The sequence below is a fragment of the Cervus elaphus genome, chromosome 15 (assembly GCF_910594005.1).
Source record: "Cervus elaphus chromosome 15, mCerEla1.1, whole genome shotgun sequence".
Lineage (NCBI taxonomy): Eukaryota > Metazoa > Chordata > Mammalia > Artiodactyla > Cervidae > Cervus > Cervus elaphus.
In genome coordinates, this window is record NC_057829.1 from 14,737,765 (window position 1) to 14,744,958 (window position 7,194).

Genomic DNA, 7,194 nt, shown 5'->3' on the forward strand with positions numbered 1-7,194 from the left:
TTCAACCATCAGTGAGTTCCAGCAACTAGCAAAGCACTTGGCACAGAGTAGGCATTCGAGCAGTAGATCTCAGTTGAATAAATGAATGAACTAAAAAGTACATAATTTTTGATGGTGGTCATTCACTATGTGAATTTCCTTAAGGAAAATGACATATGAAGAAAAAGTCAAAGATTACTGTTGATTTTTACAAGAAATATAGTGGTCTTTAAATGGAAGAAATGTATGTGATGCTTGGTATTACTATAGGAAATATAAGTTTTTCCCTTTATCTTTGTTTTTTACATGTTGAATATGATTTACATGTATAGTCAGAAAAAAAAAGCTGTTTTTTTTTTTTTTAAAGTAGATATTTAGGGAACATGGTTAATTGGCTAGAGCTGGATGACTTTCCTTGGGGATGGGTTTAGCTGTGGGAGGGAGGAATTAAACTCATGATTATTGATCCCTGGTTTTCTTACAGAAAAGTGAGACATGGAAACAGCCAGGATGTATGGTTTAGTGTTATGGTCAGAAGCAATGGCTGGAAGTCTGTCGCTTCCTAGTTGTTTGACTATAAACAAGTTACCCAGCTTCTCTCAGCTATGGTGTTCCCAACTATAAAATGGGTTAAACATCCCTAGAGGATAGGGGGTAAGTGAGATACATGTTTTAAAGCATTTAGCCCCATGCCTGGCACATTGTAAGTACTCAATAGATGTCAGCTCTTATTACTTTTATTATAACAAATTGAACATTCTTGGTCCTGATGCTGACATTTCCTGCTGATATGCAAACTGGTTTTTCAGTACACATAAATGGAGGGCACTGGGAATTCCTGCTTTTCTTCTCTAGCAATAATTAGAAATGACAGCGATTAGGTGGTTAGAGGACACAATTAACCTCTCTGACTCTCAGCACTCTTCTCTGTGAGAGAAGGGGATGGAATTTGAAAAAAGGAGTTAACATTCCTCCTTATTCTAAGATGTTATAAGATATATTTTTTTATTGGAAACCTTCTTTTGAAAGATAGTGACTTTTATAATGTTCAATTAAAAAAGTGAACTACAATCTATTTCCTCCTAAAATCTATTGTCCCAGGTGAATCTGGAAATATAATTAGAAAGATCCTGGTATCTGGCCAATTGTCTTTGGCTCTCATGTACAATGCGAGAGGTAGAATCTAATTTTTGGTTTTGTTGCTGCTTGAGAAAATGAAATTTTATTTGTCTTGGAAATGAAAGGGAAGACTGGCATGCTGCAGTCCAAGGGGTCACAAAGAGTCGGACACGACTGAGCCACTGAACTGAACTGGAAATGGACTAGAAGATGAGGAGGGCTTATGTATTGGGGATTCCCTGGTTGCTCAGTGGTAAGGAATTCGCCTGCCAGTGCAAGAGACACAGGTTCGATTTCATCCAGAAAGATCCATATGCCATGGAGCAACTAAGCCCATGCGCCACAACTATTGAACCTGTGCTCTAGAGCCCAAGAGCCATGACAGCGGAAGCCCACGTACCAGTGCTCCACAACAAGAGAAGCCACTGCAATGAGAAGCCTGAACTCTGCAACTAGAGAGTAGCCCCAACTTGCCACAACTAGAGAGCCTGCACAGCAACAAAGACCCAGCACATCCAAAAAAAAAAAAACCTCATGTATTGTTAGAGTGAGAGCTAATCATTTCAAGGTGAACCATGGCTAACCTTGTGATGGAGAAATTTAAGATTATACCTGACTAAAATCGGTAGGAAATTTTTGTTTTATAGATGACTGTTACATGGCTGCCCAGGGCTACCAATTATGGTGCCACCTCATCTAACTTCTCACTCTGTCCCTTTTCCTCCTCATCAAAACTTACCTGCCCTAAGTTTCATCTCCCCCAGGGCTTTGCTTCTAGTTGCTATGGTAACAGCTAGCTAACACAAGCTTAATGTGCCCTTCCTGCCTTCTCAAGCAATGGAGACTTCTGGAGACATCTCTTCCTGGAATTGAAATGACACTAATGGAGGATCTCAAACTAAAAGACTACGGGTAGCCTGTGATACCCCTCAAATGACAACATGGAAGCAGTCTTCTTTCCTACCTACATGTACAGCCAACCTGGTACCTTGTTATTCTTGTTCTTCCCTTTTGCTAAACAGCTATGTCCTATCGGCTGTGATAACAGTGACATGCTGGCTGTGATCTATCGTATGGAGGATACCAAGTGCTGGGGCTGCACAGGTGAGAGTCGCATCCAATTAGCCAGTACCTTTTCCTGGACTCTCAATAATGCAGGGTGGAATGCCACTGGAGTTAAAATAAAACAAAACAACTTCTGGCAATTTCTCATCTTGTGTCTGATTGGCTTCTTTTACACCCAAGGGAAGTATTGTCAAACCAGCAATCCCCCAGAGCCCTGCTGTCTTGGAGATGCTAAATTTCAAACAGGAAAAACAGCCCAGAGTTAAAGAGGAAGAACCCTCTGGATGTGGAATGATTATAAAGTGGAGTAACCTTTGGAAAAATACTGCAACATCTCAATAGTCTTATATGCTAGTATTCTAAGATTTCCCATCTCAGGTGCTCAGATTTCCAACCTCTATCTCCTTCTCCCCAGCTGTATCCCCTAGCATGTTAGTGAACCAAAGAGGGTGGATGACTCACAACAGTTTAATGTTGCTCATCCCTAGAGGCACTTGAATTTTGACATGCAATAGGAAGGCAGCAGAATTTAAGTGTAGAAGTGGGAAGGGATGGGAGGAATTGAAAATGCAGATGATTCTATAGTCCAACAATGGAGAATGAATCCTATCTGTACTTCTGCCTTTGGGCAAGACACTTAACCTCTTTAAACTTTCATTTTCTTACCCATATTAGGAGATCATAATTATTCCTATCTCATAGAGGATGTTCAAAAGATAAAATTATATTATCCATATAAAGTGTCAAGGGATCAAATAAATGCCTAATAATTGATGGTTCTTGCTATAAATACAGCTATAAGGAAAGAAAATTAAGACTGGTTGTGGAATAATATCCGTTATTTATTTATTCAACAGATGCTTACTGAGTACCTGTCAAGCATTTCCATATCCTGTTCTAAGCGCTGGGCTGGGAGAACAGCTATGAACCAGATGGACAAACTCTCTGCCATTACTGAGCCCACATACTAGTGGAGGAAGGCAGAGAGTAAACAAATGCATGTATAACCTAAGTTCAGGTACTAGTAAGTCCCATGAGGAAAACGAAGCAAGGTAAGGAGATAAAGTCATACAGAGAGGGACTATTTTAGACAGGATGGTCAGGGCAGATCTCTCTGAGGAGGAGACATATGCAGAAAGCTTTATGTGAAACAGGGAGTGAGTCAGCTAAGGCTCTTTTGGAAAGAATCAGAAAATCAGTCATGTTTTGTTGGAATATTTGTTTTGGTGGGGGGATTTCCTGTTATCTCTAGAATTATATCAATAGATGGAAATTTACTTGGCTATAGGTAAGATTGATCTTGAATTTGAGACTAGGGCTAGATGAAAGAAGGAAGCCAATTGAATTTGCTGTACTTACTGCTTTAACAAGGTTGGTTTTGTTCTCTACTTAATCACTCTGTCATTCTTCAAAATAGCCTATGTTTTGGTTATTACTCTCCCAATGTGGACACTGAGCCTTTTGAATTTTTAGCAACTTGCCCTCCAATAGTAAGGGACTGAAATGGAATTTCAACAGATGCTGCTGGTTCTGGATAGGTTCTCCTCCCAATAGTACCAGGGGACAGCAAAACTCTGCCCTGAATGCCCTGGAAAGCAGCAGAACCCTCCATCCCTTATAAAGCCTTTACAAGCCATTAGCTCTCATATGATCACTGAGAATATATCCAAAAGCCCCAGGCCAAAATATCTTCACTCAGCACAAGCGTAGATTGCAGCAGGACTTGAGCCATTTTTTAAAAATAAGAGTATGGATCCTACTTGAAAGCAGAAAATGGCCCATTTCTAGATTCACCCAGGGGAGAATGAGAATGGAGGCAATCTGTTGCCACAAGATGACATCCTGTTGCTACCTTCCAGTGCCAAGGTTTGTGGGCTCAAAGAATTTCGCAGAACAGCTGTTTTACTCTGTGGGGAGTTTTCAGAGGAGTCAATGATTTTTGAATGTGCAATTAAGTGGCAGGTTGTCAATTACAGGTCTTTGGCCACTTTCAGTAGGCATAACTATAAAGAATATCATCTTTCTGTTGTATAAATGAACGTACCAGTAAGTAATTGTAAAAAAGAAGGTTGACCCTTGGGAAACTTTTCACTTATTTAAGATGCTGCCTTTTCCCTGGTGGCTCAGATGGTAAGGCGTCTGCCTATAATGTGGGAGACCCTGGTTCAATCCCTGGGTTGGGAAGATCTCCTGGAGAAGGAAATGGCAACCCACTCCAGGATTTTTGCCTGGAAAATTCCATGGATGGAGGAGCCTTGCAGGCTACAGTCCATGGGGCAGCGAAGAGTTGACCACAACTGAGCAACTTCACTTAACTCACTTTGCTTATAATATTATACCTACCATTTAATTTTTGTCTATTAAATCAACAAGGTAGATGAGTTTATCCCCTTTATGAAGCTGGGAAGTCTGAGCCTTGGAAATATTTGTGGAGTTACCTAATTTTAGCCATTTAGCAAGCTTAGATTTCAGCTCATATCTGTCCAGATTTGTCAAAGTCTGCTCTTTCAACTAAAGCATCTATCTCTTTTGAAATTTACCTTCAGAATTGGTGGCATATTCTTTCAAATAACCCCACTGGTGTTAGACCATTGCTCAAAGTACATTTACTTTTGGAGAGTAAAGTTCACTTGAAATCAAGACTGAGTGGATGACCACATTGCATGATGTCATTTTTGTTATTTAGACTAAACAAGAGAGAAGGACGAGATGACTTCATCTTTGCTTTCCTCTGTCACATGTATTGTGTTTCACACAGTGTATTTTTTATTTAAAATTATTTGTTGAAGTGTAACACACTGACCTATCCTCAGTCATCTGTGAAAGTGAAAGTTTTCTCAGTCTAGTCCAACTCTTTGTGACCCCATGGTCTATACCATCCATGGAATTATCCAGGCCAGAATACTGGAGTGGGTAGCTTTTCTCTTCTCCAGGGGATCTTCCCCACCCAAGGATCAAACCTGGGTCTCCTGCATTGCAGGCAGATTCTTTACCAGCTGAGTCACCAGAGATGCCCTCTGTCATCTGTACCAAGCATTAACTTGTTGATCACATGTTCTGCTAGAGAGGAGAACCCTGAAAGAATATGATATAGGACAGGCAATTTCTGATGTTAGGGTTAGGAAGCAGAAAGGTCAGATCTCAGTAGATTAGTTCCAGGAAGGGAGGTGGGGAATCTCGGGAGAGAAGGATAAAGAAGCTAGGCAGAGGAGATGGGGAGGCTGTTGGTGGATGATGGAGTTCGACCAGGGGTAGAGGTGGCAGTGTAAGAGCAATGAAGACTTGCTTATAGGTCAGCCCCCAAAATAGGGCTGGAGGGGAGAGCCTAGAAGGAACAGGGAATCACGCTTTCACAGTCTTAAGAGAGAAAAACACTCTGGGAGTGAAATATAAAATGTTACATAAAATTATACTTCCGCAAACCACTTAATGTCTTGGAAGAGGTCATGGTAACCTCATTTGCCTCAGGGACAGCTAAGTATTTTTCTCACTTGATTCACCATAGAATTAACTCCAGCTAAAATACAAATCCCTCTGTTTTTTTTTTTTTTCTGAGAGCCTTAATAATCTCCATGCCTCAAATGTAGTTGTGGCCATTGTGGCATGATGATCTACCTTTCACCTCAATTCATCACCAATAACCAGTAAGGGGAAGGTAATGAATAAATGTTTGAATATGTTTTAATATATCCAGGTTGGGGAAGCTTCTTTTTCCAGTTATATGTTTAGTGAGAGCAAATAGCTATGTGTTAAATCATGGAATTCTAAAAACATGCATATAGAGGTATGTCATTTTACCTTAAGTAGGGGATAATTCTCGGAAGTAGAACTTGAGTAACATAGCCACCCTCATTTGTGCATCTATAAAAAGCAGTTCCGATTTTAGTGAGGTACCTAGAATATGTTATAAAATGTCTGCATATAATTAATTCAAAATACTCTGTCATTAAATCATGTAATGATGCTTTGTGAGCATACATAAGCTTAATTGGGAGTAATGAAACTGAGGAGATTGAGATCCAGAGTGCCATAAATAAAATAACCATTAGCAGCTCCTGCAGTATAAATTTAGATCATCGAGTAATCTTGCAAATGTCTCAAGGTTTGTTCTGGTTGACAGTCTCTCTCTCCTGTACGAAGACCACAGAAAAATTAAAATAAGTCTCATAATTGGAAGATCTGAAGAGTTTCAGCCCTGTTATTAGCAAGCAGAAGAATTGTATGGCGGCTGATGAACGGAGACAGCACACACTCTCTGAGGGTGTCTTGAGGGTGGGAGAGTTTTTCAGGTTCCAGGACAATGTGTTTGATTGCAATGGTTTCATTTTCCTCATCTATAGAATGGACAGAGTTTATTGAGGATGGAATGAAAAAGGTCAGAGAGTGTCTTGAAACAGTGCTTGGCACATAGAAAGTGTTCAATAAATGCTATTGGTTTTCCCATGCCCCCAGCATGGAGTGCCCTACACAGTGTAAGAACACAGATAACTGTTGACGTAACTGAAGTGTGCCCTTGAGATGTGTGTGTGCCCTTCCTAAAAGGTAGCCTACATTTTCTGGGTAGATCCTGAAGAAACAAGTGGAACTCAAATCAGATTTAAGACACAATCAGGCTAATGGCAAGAAAGACACTGGAGAAACATCACAGGGTGATAGTGGCAGGAGTCAGCTCCTTGTTCGTCCCATGATGGGATTGCAAAGCTGAGGGAAGAAAAGCAGATATGTGTCACTTATTCTGCCATTTCTCTTCCGGCTCATGTAGTCATTACTAAGGAACCACAGGCATCTGTCCTGTCTACCCTGATGGGTCCTAGGCTTCCTGAATACAGTGTTTGTGCAGCCACTCATGGTCAGTTAGTTGTGGTACTTGTGATAAAGCCTATCTGCTATTCCAGCTATTCCAGAATGTGCAGCGTACTACTCAACTGACTCAATCAGCTGAATCTGAAGAGGAGAACAGCTCCTATTCTTCTGTACCCTTTCTGAATCCCTCTTAAAGCAAGAGGAAAGGGATCTGTTTCTCTTTGTAGA